The sequence below is a fragment of the Thunnus maccoyii genome, chromosome 1 (genome assembly GCF_910596095.1).
Source record: "Thunnus maccoyii chromosome 1, fThuMac1.1, whole genome shotgun sequence".
In the NCBI taxonomy this organism is placed as follows: Eukaryota; Metazoa; Chordata; class Actinopteri; order Scombriformes; family Scombridae; genus Thunnus; species Thunnus maccoyii.
The window spans coordinates 4428529-4452157 of NC_056533.1; the positions used below are offsets into that span (position 1 = coordinate 4428529).

The 23629-nt window shown below is 39.9% G+C and overlaps 1 long non-coding RNA gene across 1 annotated transcript; it reads right to left on the minus strand.

Annotated features, from left to right (window-relative positions):
- Window positions 1–17743: 17743 nt before the first annotated feature.
- Window positions 17744–23186, minus strand: LOC121899508. Its single transcript, XR_006096735.1, has 2 exons — window positions 22086–23186; window positions 17744–18404 (listed from the first exon to the last, which is right to left on the minus strand). It is a non-coding gene; the product is annotated as an uncharacterized LOC121899508 (long non-coding RNA).
- Window positions 23187–23629: the final 443 nt, after the last annotated feature.

Consider the following 23629-nt stretch of genomic DNA (forward strand, 5'->3'; position numbering starts at 1 on the left):
AGGTTCACTGCATGTCTTTGAATTTTGATCATTTGATTAATTGCAGATTTGTGTAAAAATCTGCCCCACGAAGGTTCAGTATCAACTAACTAAGGCAGGTCCTGCATTATTAATCTGTTTGCTCTGATTTAAGGTGAGACGGCAAACAAGTTTATCTTCCAAATTTTGTCCTGTTGTTTCAGAAATAGAATATACCTGCTTTATTACTAATTAGGTCATACTTTTGTAGTTTTGGCCATCATTCCCTGTTGATTGTAATTGCTGAGATTACAGTGACATTGCTACAGCAAAGTCCAAACAAGGTTACACAATCAAAGACATTGTAAACAAGCCAGATTATCTAAACCACTTCATTGGTAGGTAAAACTAAAAGTGAGAACACCTGAAATGTTAGTAATAACCCTCTATTACACAGAAAAACTGCACACACAACTAAGGCAAGTACAGCGGGTCATAGTAGAACCTGGAAATTGGTCTCTCTACAGTCATAACTTTACTATTTGCCATTGTTGCCAAAACGGGACCAAAAAATAGGACCAAAGTTGTCCTAAATTGTAATTAAACATTTAGTATTTGAAGCAAAATCATCTTTATCTAATGGATATCACTGAATGATCATTTTTTAATAAAAAAGCATTGTTGGCTTTATATGGTTTAACCTCCACCATAATAGAAAATCACTAATGGATTGCTTCTGTTTCACATATTTACTGTAACAGGTGCTCCTCCAGGAAATGAAGCACAGTTTACTAACATGCATCAGCCACTAAATCAGATCATATCCTATTCAATTACAAATGCATGGAACTGCCAGCCTCTCAAAAGCCTGCTTGCCAGCCATCCTGTCTATCTGTCTGTCTGCTGAGGGGTCAAAGACCCCCTCTAGCTGAGGCTTTGACAACATGAAAAGGCAGCAAGCCGCAGGCCACAGGGCTGATGGGCCACGATATTGTGTAGAGGGCAACTGTCCATTCTGGACTATTGTCTGGATGAGCGCTACTGTCTCTGAGACAAAAGAAGCACCTGCCTGATCATCCAAACACACACACACATTCACACACACACACACACACGCACACACACAAATACTAGTCTGCCATGTGCCTGACACAAGGCCACTGTGTGTCCATAACCTCCCATTCTGTGAGGGAGGGGAGTGTAATGTGGGGCTGGACATGTAAGACACGCACAAGGATTGTATATGTGTGTGTCTGTGTGTGTGGTGAGGTTATGGATATTGGCGGGAGAGAGGTGGGGGAGCGTGTATGTGAGCTGTATGTGTGTGTGTGTGTGTGTGTGTGTGTGCTTGTTGGGGGTGGGAAGGCTCACTCTAGGGGTCAGTTTGGCGGGAATGTCAGGCTTGTTGGATTTACATCTGTTCAGCAGTGTGCCAGGCTGTGCGCCACACTACAGAAAACACACACATACACACACACAAGCTCATCCAGCCATTTGTGAGGAACAGAAAGGCATCATGTTGGCATGTGCCTGATTAACAACAGGTCAATCTGTCCATCTGTGTGTGTGTGTGTGTGTGTGTGTGTGTGTGTGTGTGTGTGTGTGTGTGTGTGTGTGTGTGTGTGTGTGTGTGCTCATGAGCAGCGGAAGCGACACTAAAACACTTGTTGCGCATCTGTCCTCCAAGGCATGTCCAATAGGCAGCTCCTATAGTCAAAGAGAGGCTCTGTTGATAGAACCCAGCCTTCTATTGACAGTCATCCAGAGAGACATAGGCAGACTCAGTCATAGCTGTCAGGCCAGAACATCCCTGTGGGTCTTGGTGAATAATTGTGCATTCATGTGCTGTCAGGATAATTGCATATACTGCTCTTCACTAGGGTGTTTCACTTGAATGTTCCCCTCATGTCAGGCGCTGAGGTTAAAGAAATCAGAACACAAGTTTGTTTAGTTGTGACAGGAAAATAAATCATATATGATATGTATCAGACTCTGTTCAGAAAAATAACTTGTATTTGAACTTAAGGTTCAAGCAATTTTATGAATTAGATTTTATAAAGTATTCAAAATGACCATGCAAAGTTAGACCATTTTATGTTGGTAGAATGTTATGTAGCAGTCAATTCTGAAAAGGTGAAAAACATACCTAGGAAACTAGTCTTCAGGGCTCAAAGCTCAATGTGGTCTTATTGTCACATAGTGTTGATAAAAGCCTGTTGATAATGCCAGCAGTTCGGTATTTTTTTATGTATCCTTTTAAAGCTGCGCTAATCTTTGCTTATCAATACGTCTACCTGAACAATAGGTCAAATGACTGTATATGATATGAAAGGTTTCACTTTTACAGACACGAAGAAAATTATCACCTGACTCTGCAGTTCCCATCAGCTCTATGGAGCATTTTAGCTTCTTTCAGCTCATTGTTTTGCTTATACGGTCTGTAGATTCACTGTTTAGGTTCACTCTCACCACCCTCATGAGCCCTGTTTCCAGCATCTGTTGTCAGTAAAAAAGCTGTGATAAACCCACTGCACACTGCCTGTCCAGCAAAAAACAGCAAACACGTTTAGCAACATAGTGGAGTTTTCCACTGTAGAGCCAGTTATTTTTCTGAGGAATGGTGAAGACCAGATCAGATGAAGAAGAGTGAATATTAAATGCATTTATTTGCAATATATTAACTGTAACAGTTGTCTGTTACTTTTATATTGTCAAGCACTTTGAGCTGCATGTTGTGTTGGCTAACACATTAGCTATATCAACTTTATAAGCTAGTAATTTGTAAATGTGTGCCAGCTAATAAGCTAGCTGGAGATACTGGAATGTATTCCTCAATTTTGGTTGAGGCTAGCCACTTTTTACATTTTTTCTTGTTCCCTTACATTTATCATATAAAAGGTATATTGCTGCTCAACTCTGCCGGCACTGAGCAGGCAAGCATATTGTGTGGCCACTGGGCAGCTCCCCTGGACCAGCCAGGGGTTCAGGGCCTTGCTCAAGGGCACCTTACCAGTGGTAATGAGGAAGGGACAACTGCTGCGCTTTCACTTCCCCTACCCAAATCACTGGTATTGCCTGTACTTGTAACCATAGTGGGCTGGTGAGGTGGTGAGTATCTCCAGAAGGAACTGACATTCATGAATGGTTGTGAACATTTATCATTAGTTGTTTTCACAACTTGTGTGAAGTATTTAATCCAACCCAGTCTCACATCAAAATGTATAATAGCTACCTTGGTCCACAGCACAAAACGTATTGATTTCACAACAACGGCTCTAAATTTTTGAGATGCCTACGTTTTTTTGGCCTATTCTTTTCTATTGGTCTGTCACATGACTGTCGAGTTTCTGTCTGCTCAAACAAACAAAATGGTTGTCATTCCTTTTATTCTCAATGGAAAATGCAATATTTTAATATAGTTTTGGCATGAAAATGCATCTCTAGTGAAAAATGTGCATTTTATTTTCATAATCTATGTTCAGTGAATCTATATGATACTGGGAAAAACACCAATATTTTTTAAAAACTACAATTCCCTGGAGCCGTGCCATGTAGCTTGATACAAATCAGCACCACAGTTGTAGTTCTTCCAGTTTAGGGTTGTAAATAGGGTCATAAAAAGATATATCTACTGAATATATCAAATATCTAGTATAGCCGAACTAGTAATTACACTGCATCTAGATGATCTATGTTAAGAAAAAGTAAAGATATTGATTTATTTCAGATATTTTAGCCATGAATCTATAAATGGGGTTTTGGGTTGGTGTTCAGTGTTGGTGGGAGTTATGCAGCACTCCAAACTGTGTTTAAGGAGCTTTTTTTGTTACAGATTCAATATGTTTGTTCAGCCACATCCTCCACGTATTAAACTGCCTTCTGAACGCTTACTAATATGTTAACAATTGCAGTAGATTAACAACTTTCCTGTGATAAGAACTGATGTCAGAGAGGTTTCTATGGTAATACAGAAAAAGTAAACACAAAAGTCTATGTTAACCAGGAGGGAAACTGATCTGGTGCCAGGAAAAGAACTATTTCTGGCCATAGCATTAACTTATTGTATTGAGAGTTATTAAGAACACTTCTGTGATTTTGTGTTGAGAAATGTTAAAGATATCATTAAAAGAAATCCCTAACACGGTGACAGTGAGGAAAATACTTCAAGATGGCAGGTCCTTTAGTCAGCCAATCGCAAAGCTTCAAATTCTAGATTTCAAATTCAATTCATCCCTGGGGCGCTCTAAAATCTACGTTTTTTTATTGAAAGAACATCGTCAAACAATCACATAAAATAACACAAATGACAGAACAGCTCAGATAACTACACAACGTAAAGACCATGATTCAGCAGCATTCATAGCAACCACCATATTTTTATATAGATAGAAAGTCTGCAAGAATCTTCACAATAACTGACAAACTAGATATCATATACATTCACTGAAACATGAGTTTCAGTGAAACAGAATGCGCATTCCTCGCTAGAAATGTTATCAAAATGCATTTTAATGCTGAAATTAAAATATTGCATTTTCCACTGAGAATAAAAGGAATGGCAGCCATTTTTTTTTGGTTTGAGAAGACAGAAACTTGACAGTCATGTAAATAGAAACAGAATAATAGAAAAGAATAGGCCAAAAAAACATAGGCATCTCACAATTTTAGAGCCGTTATTATGAAACTAATACACTTTGTGCAGTGGACCAATGTAGTTATTATACATTTTGATGTGAGACTGGGTTGCTAAAACTGAACATTTCCTGTGAGTCATGACAATTTCCAGGGAAGACCTACCCTAGAGTGTTGCAAATGGCAAATAAAAGCTTTCATGTCTGTATAAAGGCCATTCAGAAGAGAAGGTTTTGAATTTGCAAAAACATAAATAATGTGCAAACAAAGCAAGACAAAGTGACCAAGGTTACCAGACGGAGACACATGGCTAGGTGATAACTGCAGTATCTCTGTTTGTCATGGAGGGCAAACAGTGACTGGTTAGTGATAAAGTGGCGGTGACTTTGAACAACCAACAAACTACTCCCACTCAAGGGCTGTAACATTGTTGGCATGGACATCAAGACCAATGTCCGGTAGTAAAATGTAAACACGAGGTGAGTTAAAGTGAGTGAGAAAGGTATTATCAGTGAAAAAGTGTTGCTGACACACTTTCAGAATTTGTTTTGCTTTCGTTTTTTTCACCCTAACCCTAACCCTAACCCTTTGTGGAAAAGAGTATGGGACTGAATAAGCCACTGAACATAAATATAGACTTGTGGAAGCTAACTGTTACCATGCATCTGGTATTTTGATGTATTTGCCTAGCTAAAAACATAATATTGGACACACAAACATGAATTCCATATCAATCTTTTCCTCTGAATGAAGAAGCTTATATCCCATTGTGCTTAAGTATCCCTATAAGAAAAAGGTTGCAGAATTCTTGTCAGACCTGTCATATCAAATCCAGTATAAGCAACTTTTGTATTTTGATATTTACCCACTATTTTTCAATAGGAATTACTATATATTTATTTCACTTTTTTAAATAACCACTGCAGTAATTATGTTGCTTTACAGATTAAGATAGATTAAGATTTTACTTCACTTCAGGTGCTGACATGCTGCAGTAAGCATATTGTCTCATTTCTGGTTGCTGACTGTATTACTGATAGCGTTTTTGCTGCTCTCAGTAAATTTTACTATATTCTTCATTACTGCGGATAATAACCCGCTGTGCAATTAAACCTATACAAGCTCTGCTCAAGAACTCTTAGATCTCTCCTTTTAGCAACTTTCTCACTAATCCCACAGTTGTTAGTTACTTTAGCTCAGCAGTGAGCTTAGCAGCTAACTAAGCTTAGCAGTTAGCAACGACTTCTCTCTCTCTTCTTTCTAGAAAGGCCCTCTGAAATGCCAGAGCTGCCTATTACTCGTCATTAATAGAGGAGAATAAAAACAGCCCTAGGTTCCTTTTTAGCACTTTGGCCAGGATGACAAAGAGTCATAACTCTATTGATCCATGTATTCCTATAACTCTCAGTAGTAACATCTTCATGTGCTTTTTTAATGATAAAATTCTAAATATTAGAGACAAAATTCATCACCTCCTGCCCTCAACAGGCACCGATTTATCCCCAAACACAGGAACCTTAGAAACAGCTGTAAAACCTGATTGAGATGGTTTTTCTCAGATTGACCTGAATCGTCCTGAACTAACTTCAACGATTTCTTCGTCTAAACCTCATCTAGACCCCATCCCAACTAGTCTTACCCTTAGTTAGCACTTCTTTACTAGATATGATCAATCTGTCTTTAGTAACAAGCTAGTAACAAGTCCTTTAAGTAACTGTAATTAAATCTCTTCTTAAAAAAGAGTTTTAGTGAACTATAGACCTATATCCAACCTTCCCTTTCTCTCTAATATCCTTGAGAAAGCAGTCGCCAATCAGTTGTGTGACTTTCTACATAACAATAGTATATTTGGGGATTTTCAGTCAGGATTTAGAGTGAATCATAGCACAGAGACAGCACTGGTGAAAGTTACAAATGACCTCCTAATTGCATTGGACAAAGGATTTCTCTCTGTACTTGTCTTATTAGATCTTAGTGCTGCATTTGACACCATTCACCATCACATCCTGTTACAGAGACTAGAAGATTTAATTGGCATTAAAGGAACTGCATTAAGCTGGTTTAAGTCTTATTTATCAGATCGATTTCAGTTTGTACATATTAACGATGAATCCTCCATGCACGCAAAAGTTAGACACGGAGTTCCACAAGGTTCTGTACTTGGACCAATACTATTCACCTTATGAATACTTCCTTTAGGTAATATTATTCAGAAACACTCCATAAATGTTCATTGTTATACATATGATACCCAGTTATATTTATCAATGAAGCCAGATGAAACCAATCAGTTAACTAAACTCCAAGCATGCCTTAAGGACATAAAGACCTGGATGGCTTGCAATTTTCTGCTACTAAACTCAGACAAAACTTAAGTTATTGCGCTTGGCCCTAAATACCTAAGAAAAACATTATCTATAGCTACTCTATATGGTGTTGCCCTTGTGCTTCTCTGCATTTGAATTGATTCGACTACTTGCAAAAGAGGAATTAAGCTCATAAAACATGACATATTCCTGTACTTTAAACAGCCATTGTGTTGATTTAGCACTACCTTGAGTGATGAAAGATTGTTTACTTACAAGTTACCACCATGTAAAAATACTCAATTAAATTTCAAGTAAAAGTCCTGCATTAAAACATATTTAAAATGTACCTAAAAAGAAAAAGTACTCATTATTCAGAAATAAACAGTGCTTGTGATTGTTATATTTTTATACTTTATATAATTGAATTGTTCATACTGATGCGTTAATGTGTAAGTAGCATTTTAATGTTGAGGTGGAGCTAATTTTATCTACTTTATATACTGTTGGTCATCATCATATTTTACATGACGGTCATTCATCAATGTATATTTCCCTCTTCAATGTAGTAGAATAACAGTATAAAGTAGCATAAAATGGCAATACTCCAGTGAAGTACAAGTGCCTAACAAGTGTGCTTTAGTAAATATTACAAGTTGCTTTCCACCACTGCCTACACTACAACATTAAAACACAGTTTTAACATTTACATATACATAATTCAACACTGAAATGCACCATGAGTACTTTTACTTTTGACACACATCTATTTTTTTTATTTTCACATTAGTAACTAATGTTACTTCAATTGGAGCATTCTTCAGTGCTGGTGTTGCTACTTAAACTTTAGTAAAAATCTTGGTGCATAAGGACATGCAGGCATGTACATATACTTGTGTGAACACATGTGCCTGGTGCTAGGTGGACATCTGTATTTGTGTGTGTGTGCACGCATATATTAAGCGTCCTCTTACAAGCGTTGCACTACACTGAGGCATTTTGGTGTCTGAATGGAGGAGTGTAGAGGAACAGGGAGGGACAAGGTCGCTTTCAGAGGAGGGAGGAACTCAACACATAAATCCTCCAGCTTCTCTTTGATAAGGCTTCAATTCACCAGGGATCATGTACCATGCTAATAGCTGCCTGCTTCAGCCTCCCAGCCAGCTCACATAACACACACACACCTCCAGTGCCTACACACAATTGAACACATAGAAACACATATAAATATAATATGTGTAATAAAAGCTATTATTGTCTCTACAGAACACATATCAATACAAAAGATACACATAAATACATATTTATGCTAACACACAAAAACAGAGTAACTATTGATTAAACACATTTATACATACATTTACACATCTCACTTTTGCAGCTTTGGACACACCAACAAGAAATCAAAGAAATAAGATAAACTCACATTTACGTTTAAGACTACTGCAAATATATACAGAGGCTATGTCTCTATAAATCTAACCATAAATACTCACACACACACACTGAAACACACACACACACTCACACTCCACACCCCCAGGCCTAAATCAGGCCAGTTCTGTCTTGAGATGTTCACGCAATTAAGTCAACCTAATGCGAGTGGACAGGCGCCTACTGCCATGGCTGCCAGACACAATATGCTATAATTACACATTCACTAAATGCAAACATCTGAAAATGTTGTCTTCTGTTAGACTCTGGAGCCTGAAAGTATAAAGGGGGACCAGGGTTACATGCCAGAATCTGAATCAGGCCTCGTGGTGCTCAACTTTACCACTAAATCATAAAGAGACTGCAACTTATATCCATCATTTAAAAGAGTCAAACAAGATTCCACTGTGGATCAGGAAGGAGAATTTTGTTGTTTTCCTGTTAAACTTGCTGACAGTTTTACCATGTGTTTTAACACCTGCTTGTCAGTCTGATTACTGCTTGAGTTCAATCTAGAGGATTCAGTTGTGAAAAATCTTGGAAACTATCATTTGTTATACATTCATTCATCCAGTTTGCTGTTGATTTTAGAATGGTCCAAAATTCAGTATATCTTCTAATATCACCAATAATGCCATAGAGCAGAACACGTCCATAAGCATTTAACTGAATATAACCTTTACCAGTTTATTGTTTTATCAATGTGAAAGCAACAAAAATAAAACAACTGTTTTCAAAGTTTCTGCAGAAGAATGTGTTGAAATAAAAGCAGTCTTGCCTAATACATTAGTGGGTGTTGCTCTAAGCCTTGCATGCATTCAGGGATGTTAATGCCGGCTGCAGACAGATGTGATTCTAAATAGCACCACACTGTGAGCCTTCACTATAGCACACCATGACCCCCACGCTAAACTTTGAAAAAAATGCACCAGAAAATGGTTGTTTAGGCATGAAGCATAACAGAACCCTTTAAAGAACTCTGTAGAATGGGTAGGCTGAAGGGCAAAACTCGCCCTTCCAGACTTGTCCAGTTCTGATACTTGTGTATGTGTGTCTGGGGTGCTAGCCTCACAGCAGGGAAGAGATTAAATACAGTCAGTAATCACTAATTCACTGCAGCCTTGTCTGCTGAGGCGGCAGAGCCACACCTGACTCTCAGCTTCCAGCCGATGCAACAACCACCCTTTGCAGCAACATACCCCCACTGCCAAACTCAGGCCGGCAGCCTACTCCCCCCAACCACACCCCCAGCGTAGTTTGACCAGAGGGTGAATGGGCATCCCAGGAGGGAATAACAGCAAGTGCTGACCACCCACCAATGGCCAAGCTCTCCCTCTCCTCTGTGTGTTAGTCGGTCTCCTGGGTAGACAGCTTCCAGCAACACTGAAGTTTGGACGCCATCCACTTTGTGAGACAAAACAGCCCCCAGCCTTCTGTCTGATGCATCAGTCTGGACCATAGTAGTACAAAGAAATTTTATACTGACACAGCATCTGTGACATCACCCATAGTTTTCTGAAAGGACAGTTTAAAGATTGGATTTGGTTCTAAGGTTGGCTGCCATCTTGGCAGTTACTGGAGCAAGTAAAATCCAGATTTAGTCAGAGGGAAGGAAGCCTGGGTGGAGCAAAACATATTTATTTTGAAGCCTTAATATCTCCCTAATGAATTAAGTTAATCATGTCTAGTAGAAAATGAAATGCATTCCCCCAACAAGCCTCTGATATGAGCCTTCTGCATTTATTGGTTATTTTGTCAGACTTCACACATGGCAGCTGGATGTGAGTGTTTGTAAGGACTGTTGGGAGAGGTCATAGCTCTGTATAAACTAGGCAGTAGTGGAGAGTATTGATAGCTTATCAGTTCAGGGTGCATAAATTTACAGTAAAAAAAAAAAAAAAAATTGTGTACATGCTCTGTAAAGGTGTGACGTCAATGAACAGGGACTTTATCAGCCTGCGAAATAGTCCCGCAATTCAAGGACCAGTTCTTCCTCCCTTAGGTTATTGTATTCATAGATGGTACCCATGTTCTCGGTATGGGCTCCCAGTGATGGATACAGAGATTTTGTTAATTAAAAAGAATGGACATCATATGTCCTTCAGGAAGTTGTCGATGACCGATACCAATAAGACTAAGACCATTCATGTCTTTTGGGCTGTTAGGTGTGTCCTTGTGAAGCTAGGCCTTACAAGGATTAATTGAAACCACAATCTGTTCTGCTTTGCTATTAAGGGTGTGCCCAAATACAAATACATTATTTGGCAAAGCACAAATAGTGTTTTGTTTTTGTTTTGTTTTTTTACGAATATTTGTTTCATACAAATATTTTTAAAACTATTTGTTCTCGGGAAGAACCATGTCAGATACCAGTGCGCAGGTCAGTTACATCGCTACCTCAGTCTGTCTCCTCTGCTCCACTGTTATGCCTATCAATAGGTCTCAACGAGGGGAGTCACATCCACCTGCTACATGACGCACATTTCCTAATTTGGACATCACTTCCGGAGGTGGGGGTGTTCCCCACAGATAAAGCTGAGCTACTGACACACATGAAGTGCTCCCAAGGGACTCTCCATAACCTGTTGTTCCCCTTCTCCTTTCCACAAAGTTAAATTGTAAAAATAGGCAATAAATGAAAAGTGCAAAGCAATAATCTCCTTTGAAGTTATTCCCTACATGTTACATGGAGTGTTGTCTCTGTGTTATGGGTGTATAAATACGTAGAGGTTTGTCTGCAATGAGGCGATGAGTAAAGATTTAGCTCAGTAGTCTGTGCAGTCGTCTATGATCTGGGAGACCCGGTGTGGGGACCTCCATCGTAAGGTAGTTTATTCATGAACACTTATTGTAATCCTTTAATTTATTAAAATTAAACATTTTCCACCTCTGCCATGCGCCCAGACAACTTCTTTAAATGTCACCATTTCGGTATTTCCTCCCATCCAGATATTTAAGGTGTGTGTTTCAAGGTGTGTTGTGCTCCTTCACGAGATTCAACATCAGTAGTGTCTAATTAGCGTTTCTCCAATAATGCTGGCTTTTGATTGAGCCGCTGCTGTTCGCCATGTTGTTCTCCATGTACATGCGTGTTGTCATCCTATTTTTCCATACTGTAATATTGCTATTTTGGTCCATCTTGGTCTATTCTGTACACACAACATCTATTGCATGTCTGTCTTTCCTCAAAGAAAGATCCCTCTTTTTCCTTATTCAAATCGAGGGTCTAAGGATAGAGGATGTTTAATGCTGTACAGATTGTAGACCCCCCAGAGGCCAATTTGTGATTTGTGATATTGGGCTACATAGATAAAAATTTACTTGGCTTGACATGCATATACGTTACCTAGGGGCTTGTCTTGGCACTTGTGATTAGAAAGCACATTACTCATATACATGGTAGAGAAATTGGCATACTAGGTTGGGAAATCAACTTTCTCCAATCCACTACCAACTGGGTTTCTCATATCCATGATGTTAAAAAATCTGATTACTGCATAAAGCCATTTGTTACCTGATTACTTAAGTGCATGTAAACACACTGACCTTTGATAGAATGGAGAGAACTGGACATTACAAAACTGATTACACAATCTGCACGTAGAAGCTACATTACCAAGGTTCCAGCACTACCTGGTCAGCAAGGACATGCAAATAAATTTTGCTGTGCCATTTTGTGGTGTGATCAGACACTTAAGCAGCTCACAGTCGCTGCTGTTTTATCAAGTTAAATCCGCAGTGCAGAACTTTTACATATAAATTGAATGTCTGTTACATTCAAGCCCTTTCCAGACGAGTTCACACAATGCTGATTAAGCCTATCACTGCCAGATAAATCTCTCTGTATTTCACAGTAAACAGAGTTTTTAAATCTCATGTCGGGCCCGACATTCCCGTGCTGGCCGTTTGGCCGTTAATCGTGCGGCTCTACTAGACTTTCCAAATGTTATAGGACCAAATGGATCAAATTCTGATAGTAAAATGAGTCATTTCGCGGGGGTTGCTTGTCACTCAAAACAATTTATCCACTGTTTTACAGCTGCAACAGTAGGTTACGGCCAGTGGTGTACTGGCCATTGGGCATACTGGGACAAATCCGGTGGGTCGTCAAAAAATACAGTTTTGGGCCAGTGGACCATCAAAACATATCTGTTTTTACAGGCCCTCTCTGTGTGCCTGTCATTCGGTGTGCACATGAGAGCATGTTGCATGCCTGTGTCAGGCAATCACAGCCAAGTGCCCCCCTTTACTCTCACTACCAGAAGGGGGAGACAAAAGTCCTGCACTACAGCTCTAAATATTAATAAGTTATAAATATAAATAAAACAATAATCCAGTGTAGTCTTGTCTAATATGTCCTAAAGAGGTCCACTCTAAAAGGGGACTTAATTACAAGGGAAATGGGCTTAAGTGATACTTTTGAAGTGGCCGGGTAAGTATTTAACAAGCTAGCCTTTTGGGAATGCAGCACCTGACCAAATCACTTCTTCCCAAATTGGGTCATTTCTCAACTAGGTAATTTTTCTTCTGTGTCTAAGTGTCATGACTCACTGGGTACAGCCTTTCTCTGGAATTTGGAGAAATCTGCATCAGGTGTCAAGGGTCTGAGTCACTACCCAGCATGCTGCATGTGTTGTGAATGCACCCTCATGCATTCCCTAACCACTGCTTCAAACCTCTATTCACAACCTCCAATCTATCCTTTTCCCTCTTTTAACCAAATTTCCACTGGCACCATGGGCCCTTGTGAACATCCCAAACCAAACCTCTTCCTGTTCCAGGAAACCTCCAGTCTTTGCCATACTCAGTCAGTCACAACTCATACATACTGCACATTTCTGTCACTGTCTGTGTTCAAAACAAACTTTACTTTAGTAGCAGACAAACAGGAAGTGAGGTATAATTTATAAATGCTTGATCCAAAGCACAAAATTGCTACCGTCCTATAGGTGTTTAACATTGATTGATATTGTTAACACATTTGGGATGAATTTATGTTTGGTATGATAACTGATGCAACATTAAGCTGTCCCTGACACTTAAGAAGTGTTGAACGACTGAGACAGTGAATGAACTGTGCCACTCCATAAGCTGTAAATGAGGGCAATAGGACCAACAAAGAATATATTCCTCAGACAAGAGGGTTTCCACCGCCTGTTCCCCAATACAAGGCGAGCAAACGCTGCTCTATAAACCATGCAGGGCCCTCTCACTGGGAAGACTTAGCATTTTATGCCATTCCCCAAACCTCTCTGCGTCAATTGGTCTAGGGAAGTGAGAATAGTGGTCATAGCAGGTCTATAGAAGGCCTACAGGGGTCCTGACTTTCAAGGTGGTCCCATTAAGGATCATTAGTTTTATAGTGCTCTTTAACAGGCTTGACTTCCTGGATGACCTAAACTGTTACTTTGATTCAAGACTAACAAAACACAGGATAAACGTATTCAACGATCGTTCTCTCAAGGTTTGTTTGATTCACTTGATGACAATAATTCATACATGGTAAAGGGCTATTTTCTGCAAAAAACATTTTAAAATGGTTCTTCACTGAACAATGGGTCTGTTGTTGTGCACGACCACATTTCTGGTACCACAAACTAGTTTGCTAGAAGATACATACACATAGACACAGAAACACACAGGCAAACATACACACAGGTCAGATAAAGCGTCCACTGACACAATACCAGCCAGTGGCATCTGAGGAATCTTAACAGCGTTTTAACGACCTGGGGAGGCAACAAAGGCATCAAGAAGCCACCGAAAGTGGTGTGTGTGTATGAAAGTCTGTTAGTGAAGAAGAGTAGAGAATAATAAAGCCTCAGTTGTAAGCTGTCTCACACTACTCATAGTCAAATGATGAGGAATCTCAGAATAAACAATGACATTATTTCATTTATAACGAATCATTTGAATGAGACATGCTTTAATTTGCCAATTTTCAGTGTATTTATTTGTTCTAATCCTGATGTCTGAACACTCTGTCTGAAAAGTAATGTAACCAAATAAATATGTATGTATGTTTGGAGAGGGCTGTGGAGCGACAAATGGCACAAATCACCAAACAAGCATCTAGTGTCATCATCATCACGTCAGCAGAAGAACTGGCTTTTTGTAATAATATCTTAAAGGTGCAGTGTGTAGAATTTAATGGCATGTAGCGGGACGGACTTGGCAGAAATGGAATATAATATTCATAAGTATGCTTTAATTAGTGTATAATTACCTGAAAATAAGAACCGTTGTATTTTCGTAACCTTTATATCTACATAGGGAATGGATCCTCTTCCACAAAGCCCGCCATGTTGCACCACCATGTTTCTACAGTAGCCCAGAACAGACAAACCAAACACTGGCACTGGCTAGAGGGGCCCTATCATATTTCGTGAGTGTTTTGTGGCCACCATAGGTTCTCCTACATGCTTGGAAGGGAAGGGTGAGGGGAGCGGTTATTGGCTGGTTGCAATCTGACTGCTCACCGCTAGATGTCACTAAATCCTACACACTGGTCCTTTAATACAAATACAGGTCATGAGAGCCAGTCCACCTCTGACCCATACAGATAGACTGCCGACATGGTCACTGGATCGGTCTGAATGGGGTATGAGAGGATAGAACATCATGCAGTCACTGGGAGTATCATTAAGTTAGTTGTTGATGGTCAGTACAAATCTCCAAACTGTTGGCTGGCTGCTTGTTAAACCATAACATCTCCTTTGCTTCTTCTACATGTGTTAAACACAGAAGTTGTAACGTGTGTGTGGCAGCTTTAAAGGGCACCTTTGACACAGCTGACAAATAACAAAAGTAAAGTAACGAGTGATGTAACTAGTTTCCTTTTCTGTTGAGTATTTAGTAATGTGATCACTTTTTAAGGGGTAATGTCTAAATGATTTTTGAAGGAACTTGCCCAATGCTGCTAGCTACTAACTACCAACTGACTACTAGTCACACTCCAAAAGTCTCAGATTAAAGACAATTTTACATGTCACTCAGCCTAACTCTGTCAAATATGCCTTGAAACAACTCTGAAGCAAACACACACACATCTTTTGTGGAAATAGAACACAAAGCAACAACAGTTAGCGTAGCTGACTTCTAACTAATGACTACTAATTGACCACGAGCAGCACTCCAGAAGTTTCAGTTTTGTTGCTTGTGCTGACTTGAATTAATTGAACTTTGTACTTTTTGAATGTGCACATTGTACACCTGTATTACAGTAGCTATATGAAGGGATTTGTGTTTAAGGTTTACATGACATGTTCGACAAATCTGCAAAAAGTGATTGAGAAAACAACTGGAGACCTGACACTGGCACAAACAGAAAAAAGTGATCTGTAAATCTAAAGTGAAAGACGAATGCAGATGAAAATAATGATGGCATCAACGCTGTTTTAAGCTAACCTCCTCTCTCCCTCCCCGTCTGTCCTCCGAGTCTTATCTATGGCCATTTGTAGCGGCCATTAGCATTGAAGGGCCTGGTAATCTCTAGCTGCAGGGAAGGAAATTCACTTTCAAAGAGCCAAGGCCATTCTCTGCTCCCTCTCATACCACCTCCCACTCTGTCGCCTCCTCCTCCTCGACCTCCTCCTCCTCTCCTGGGCTCAGAGCCTTTATGTTGACATCTGTCCACCACATTCCAAACACATCTCCTCATCCATACCTGTTGGTCCACCACAAAAAAACTGATTCTTCTCTGCATGACAAAAAGACATTCTTACATGCTTGTAGTTGTAAATTGTCATGTTTATTGCTTTCCTCGTCCTTTACTTGTAAGTGTGTGTGTCTGTGTGTGTGTGGAGGGGAGGGGGGGTGGGGGGCTCCAGTGTGTATGCCTGAGGTGAACTTTGTTGATCCCTCAGAGGAAATTTGACAAATTAGAGAGCAGCTTTTCCACACAGCTTCCTGTGTGTCCTGCACAACCACAGTGTCCTGCTTGACAGGTAGAAATATTAGCCGTTGTAGTAGTATAGTGTGGTCTTGTTGTAACTTATTATGTAATAACTACCATATAATGTAATACTTTCTGGAAGAACCTGTCATGTAAACAAGTTGAAAATCTCATAAAATTGATTAAACATTGATGTTTTTCTTAAAAATGTGTACATTCATTTATTTATTTTTTTAGTTTATTTTCTTCTCACTTTCATATTTTCAGTGTGTTAAAGGATCAGATCGCTGTAATGTTTGCATTCAGTACGGAGCTGAAGCCAGGATGCAATTAGCTTAGCTTAGCATAAAGATTGGGAGCAGGGGAAACTGCTAGCCTGTCCCTGGGAAGCAGATACTATTTATCCCTTAAATCCAGTCCAAGATCCACATACTTCTGTACAGGGTTAACACAAAATCAAAACAACAAAAATAGCTCAACAAGAGGTCTGATTGTGATGGAGGTTTCATTTTAGTGGTTAAGCGCTGAATGCTTTCTCTCTCTGTAACCCCTCCTCATGAAAATGTGACTCAGTCTCCAACCAGAACAGTATGCCTACATGTTGATTCACACCCTCTTCCTTGCACACAGTAGTGTGAACAATCAAATTTCACTTTTCCTTCTTTGAAAGCAAAGGAGCAAAGAAGAACAATAGCTGTTTTATGTACAGCTGATCTTGGCTCCTCAGTTGAGTGGCAGAAACAAAGGAACAGAGGGATATATTTCAGTTGTGGGGAAGGTAAATACAGACGGTATATGACCCCCAGTAAGTTATCATTGTGAACCCAAACAAGTATCAATAGAGACGGTATCATAGATTCGTTTTTAAAATGTTCTTAGGGTTCTGTTATCAGTGGAATGCTGTCATTAAGTAGTAGGCTATATAAAAGTATACCTATTGCATATGCTTATCAATAAACATTACCATTAGCAAATATTTAGTGAAATACATTTTTCCATTTTGGTTCCATGTTGTAATGCACACAGATTAGTGTAGTTTTACACAATAGTCATGCACAAATGCACCTTTAACAAGAGCAGTCATCAATATGCAAGCACACAATCATGTTTGCATTGTGTTTCACAGAACAGTACAGTAAAACACAGTAGCTGCAGACATATGCCCTTTGAAGCTGTTCTAGGCTGACTGTTGCGGCCACAACTGCCACCAAAAAAAACAGTATGTGATGAACCAGAAATGTGGGCAGCATGGAGGCTCAGAGGCTAGCACCATTGCCCTGGTGCACTTTGTATGGATGGTTTGTGTGGGTTTCCTCCAGGTGCTCTGATGTTCTTCCACAGTCCAAAGACATTCATCTCAGGTCAACTTGAAATTCTGAATTGTCTATAGTTGTGAGTGAGTGTTAGTAGCAAGAAAAAGTCTAAAGCAGAAGAAGATACAGTGCCCCGAATGACCATTAGATATCTCCAGAACGATCTTCTGACAGCATGAGATCAGCTAAAAAAAACAGTCCTAACCTCTCTTTCAAAATACAAATTTATTGTTACATTATCTTTTTATTAGCTTGGTAACATTTTTCTTACATCAAGGAAATATTGACAGAAGTATGCGTTGAGGTGTGCCAGTCACAGTCAGCTGGTGGTTGCCACATGACATGCTTATCTCACCTCTGTTAAGTCTGGGTGTTCGAATTTGCTATAAATGATGGATGAATTGCCAAAAAAATCACACAGGTTGACCAAACCAACCACCAATAACTAAACCAAATGTCTTCTCCTATGTGTTGGTGGAGGAGACAGTGGAGAAGTTCAGTTAGTGAGTCCAATCAGTCATTGGTGCATACAGGATTGGTCGCTTTTGTGATGTCTCTTTGAACTGCCCACACCACACTGGAGTTTAGGTTGGGCAGACTGAGTGAATCTTTCATTTCTTTCTTTTTTGGGAATGTAAGAAAAGTAAAAACGAACACAACACAATGAAATTCAGAAGAATCAGGTTCATATTAGTTATTCATTCTTGAGGTCTCCAGTTTGTCTCCCACTGGCCACTCCGCTAGTCCTCACAGGCTTCTTGAACAACATCTGACCAATAAGGATGCATATCCCATGCCACAGGACCCGCCTACACATGAGCAGGACCAGTAGCACCACCACCAGAATCCCAGAGAACATGGTTCAACCTGCAACATATAGAGATCAATACAGATATAAATCCTGATGCTTGTGCTTCAACACAGAGGTACCAATTAAATCATGGCTTTTACACTGATTCCACACTGGATAGAGGTCTCAGTAAGCTTCAAGCGAACAAGGTTGCATGACGTGTCCTCCAACTCAGTCTAAAGGTAAAGCTGTTTGTTTGTTATTACGAATGGCAGCAATCAAAGGCAGGGTGAAACCCTGCCGTCATAGTTTCTTCCTGGCTACATCTCACTGCCTCCCCTATCATCCTTCATGAACTTTTTGTCTTTTGTGAGTTTTGTCTTGTCTCTTTGCAATAAATCAGACGCATCACCATAATGGCATGAACTTTTGGACAACGATTAAAAGTGGGTTGCAGATGCTGTCAGACAAGATCGGACAAGCAATTTGTTTGAAGCACACTAAGGCCTTTATCCTTCTATTGGACTGCACTCATGCTTTCAGACTTCCATATAGATGGACTAGAGACAGTTGTTCAATGGTATATATTGCTTTGAACTTTGACCCACAGTATGCAGAAGAAAATGACTAAATATCTTTCTCAACAAGTACTGTTTTGTATCTGAAATCCTGCTCAAGAGGAAGACATTAAGAGAAACTCTAGCATTACCCAATGAAATGTACACAGTAGCTTAGAAAAACCATGTGGACACCGCCTGGGACTGGGTCTTTCATGGTTTGGGTTAGGCCCCTTAATTCTCATGAGGGGAAATCTAAGGCTATACAGCATACAATCATATTTTAGACAGTGGTGTGCTTCCCTCTTTGTGGAAACAGCTTGTGTGTTTGACCCTTTCTTGTTTCTATATGACAGCAACCCTGCGCACAAAGCCAGCTCCATGAAGAAATGTTTGTCCCAGTTTGGTGTGGAAAAACTTGACTGGCCTGCTCAGAGCCCTGACCTCAACCCCAACCAACACGTTTGGGATGAAGTTCTTATTGCCTAACATCAGTGTTGGACCTGTTATGGCTAAATGGGAGCAAATCCCTGCAGCCAGGTTCCAAAATCTGGTGGAAAGAAGAAGAATGAGATGTTCAACAATCAAAAATGGGTATAATAATCGGGTATCCACATACTTTTGTATGTACTATGCCATTCAATGTTAAAACAACTTGAAGATATAGAATTTAACATCAGTGTGTACTTCTAAATAAAAACATTCGATATAAAAATAACATGGAAGTGAAAGAGAAATAAACCAAAAGCTATTCAGTTACAGTAACAGCAGAAAAAGTAACTCGTTACTTCCTCCCTTGTGTGTGTGTGTGTGTGTGTGCGTGCATGTGTGTGTGTCCTCTTCAGTCTGATAACAATGATAGCTCTGTGGAGGGCCGCTCCACTACAACCCTTGATAGAGAGATACAGCAAGAGAGGGAGCAGGGTAGAGAGAGCATGGAAAAAAAGAGGTCTGATTTGTGGAGTGTGCCTCAAACCCTCCTGTGGGTGCCCCTTCTCCTCTGGGTGCCCCCCTCTCCTGTGGGTGCCCCCCTCTCCCCTCTCCTCTCTCTCTCTCTCTCTCCTCTCATTCCTTTCTTCTCAGCCACTCTGATGTAATCCAAAGGCCTCCGCAGGAGCAGCTGCACAGCGAACCAGCCTTCCCTCCTTCCCTCTCCCTTTCTCTAAATCTCTTTCTCTCTTTTCTTTGCACTTCCAGAGGCATGCAAGGCGAGGCGAGGCGAGGGAGAGGAGGGCGCTCAGACACAATTGGGGTCTTTTTCTGCCCTGAAAAAAAGGGGGCTATCGCCTCACATCTCCTTCTGTCGCCCCTCTACTGTACTATACTGCAGGCGGGTGGGTGGGTGTGCGGGTGCAGTGGCACAGTGTCTTGGTGTGCTGAAAGGGCAGCATAAAGAGACAACTGCACATAAATACTGGAGCCAGACAGCAAATTTAGCTGCAGACAAACAGTGGTGGCTTTACACAACACGTGAGCAGGGATGTACTAGAGGCTAAACCCAACTAAAACTGAGTTTATCCACATTTACAGCAATGAAGGTTACCTACACACATCCCACATTCAACGTATACATCAGGGACATCAGTCAAACTCCAAACTACAGCCAGTCTACTAAACATGTCCATACTGACAATGTATTGGACAGTGATGCTGTTTAGCAAGTTGGTAGAATCCAGAAAATTTCAGGATTTTGGTTGATCCTTGCTCTCCCTTATGTTTGTAACAGGACCAAAAGTCTAGAGCTCTGCTAGCAGCCCCTAGAGGCTGCAATGTTAATTACACTCCACATTACTAAAGCGTGTGGAATCAATAGTAATACTGACAATTTAGTAATTCCGTGAGCATTACTATTAGTAGGGTTGTAAATATACAGTTTGTACTCATTGTGGTTCTGAATGAAGGAATAGTCATGAGGTCATTAAAACATATTGGTTTACTCCTCTTGGAACATGATTCTACCCATGGCTATCTGCCAACTATATGAAATGTCCTGTGGGTGGTACTGGGTGCAAAGCTGAAGAGGTTCATCTTCTGAGGAGAATGAATATGTTAAATACATTTCAAGCAAATCCAAGGGTTTTAATATTTCTTACGTATTTGTCCAAGTGGAGATTTTGGCCTGATGATAGCACTAGAAGAAAAATCAGGGGGCCACGGAAGTCAGAATTCATTCTCTGGGGACCTTGGACTGTTAATATCAACAGCAAATTTCATAGAAATCTGTTTTCAAGGCACCTTTAACCTTGGACCAAAGTGTCAATCAACGGGAAATACTGTCCTGATGGTGGTGCTAGAGAGAAGGTCAGAAGAATGATAAAATCATCAGAAATCATACATACAAGTTGCAGTCTGGCCAGTAGTTGTTGAGATACAGTATCAAAGTATGATGGACAGAGACAATGTCTGATTGACCGACATCAATGAAACTTACAAAGACCAGACACCCCATACAAAACATTACTTCCACCAACATACGCAGATTCATAAAAAGAGTTTGCCTTGCTAATTTATAAAGCAATCCATGTGGAAAGGGGAAAAATATGGATGAAAAAGGCTTCATTTGTATGAGATGGTGGATGTAGAGGTGGGGGCAACCAACAAGGATTGTAAACTGAAGTTGGACTCTAAAAGTGGATTAAATAAAGCTACTCGTTCAGTCACAGCACATCCAATAGTTTGACATTCGCTTGGTTTGTCCAGTTTTTTTTTTTTTTATTATTATTGCTCCCACTCTCATACGTGATTCCAGGTGTAAATATCAAACATGTTTAAAATAATTGTAATGAGAATGGATCAGAGAACTCCTCTTAGTGTACTTAAGGAGATATTACACTCAGGGAGAACAGGCATTTTAAACGTGAGCAGACTCAGCTGGCGTTTGGGCAAAGAGTTTCAATATTCATCAGTTTTTCTTTGATATTGACACATCAGCTGTTGACCTATCAGTAATGTTAGGCTATACTAATCTGGTGAAAATATTTCAGAGGAGCCTGTAGGATCTTTCCTAAGGAAGATCATATGGAAGACTACTCAAATGCTTCTCAAATATGTTTATAAGGTATATATTTTAATAATTCAGTCACTTTAAAAAATATCATTTTGAACCAGTAAGATCTCAAAAGGGTACTTAACATCATCATAATAATTATTCAAAGGTATGTAGATTATAAGATGAAAAAGTTAATTAAAGATGTACTTCACCTTCTATGACGAGGTTATATTGAAGCCCAAAAAATCAAAGCGGTGCGATCAACTCCAGCACAAACGTAGCAGAGAGTAAAACTTCTCTAACATCAGGCTGCTACTTCACACACTGGGGTGTGGGTGGGGGTGGGGGGGGATCATGTCCTTGGTTTGACTTCTCTGATAAAGTGTGTGTCAACAGACTGCTGTGGCTTTAACTTTCAAGGTGCTGATACGGATACCCAACTAACAGACTGTGAAAGTACCTGGCATTTTTCACCAGAAGGCCAGAATTTTCAAAAAACTGAACCACTGAAAAAGGAAATCAGGTACAGATACTGAAGCACAAATGATGGACAGCTCCTTCTCTGTACTGATTCCTGAATATTGACATGATCTGCAACAGTTTAACTTTAATGAATGTCCATTTCCCTAAATGATTGAAATAACACAATTAAGATTTAAATTATAGTCATGTCATCAAAGAATTTATAGTCACAGTTCAGACAACCCCTTGTCCACAAGAAATGACGTTTGGACTGTTTGGAATGAGTAAAAGTAAAACTGTACAGGTAATATAAGCACCATCACTTGACCTGCACCGAGTATCTGTTAACAGTGTTGGTTCAACGCAGGTTGAACATGCATTCAGTTGGTCTGCATCATATTCTCTGTATGAGTGTATAAGTGAAATGTTCATCCATCTCCTTCACCTTCCGCAGCCTCGAAAGACAACAGACATATTTAAAGCCACATTAATTGATCATTTGGGGGCAGCCAAAGAAGGTTTAAACACAGTAATGACATAGTGCTGGCATAAAATGAACAAACGCATCCAAAGTGTCAATTCATTTGTGGGTTTGACACGTATCGGGTCTGTACCGTAGCTGTATAAGCTCGCCTTGCTGCTGTACTGAGACCAATTATGCTCATCTGCTGCCTGTGTCTTATGCTGAAGAATATCGAACACCACTCAGGGCTCGAGGGCTCGCCAGATTCGTTCATGTACTAGTCAGACATAGTTTGTTAGCCTGTTAGCTTGTTAGCCTGTAGACAGGCTCTACTTGTTAGCCTGTTAGCTTGTTAGCCTGTGGATACTTGGCTGCTTGCGGAATTCTCTCTCTTCTCTCTGCTGCAGTTTGGTTGATACGATAGTTAGACTACTTTAGTGGCATTTCTTATTTTGTCATGATACAAATACGAATCGATATTTTTCTGTATTTACTGTAAATATCATACACATGTAGTATCAACACAATTATCACTCTAAGCAAATAAAAAAACAAATTGATTTAATAAAATATCAGCTGTATTTGGCAATCAGCCTAATATTTTGGGAGGATAGTGAAGCATGAATGTATTTACTACCACTTGATACACACACGTCTCTAGTTGGAGTGTCCTGCATTATAGAGGCCTGAGAGGTATGCAAAACCCAGTACTGGAAAACTCGAAATACTCACAGGGCTGCCAACTTTCATGCATTGACCATGAGACTCATACAATTGACACATTTCACATACTCTTACACCACACGTGCATTTTCTCACGCAGTGAAAAAC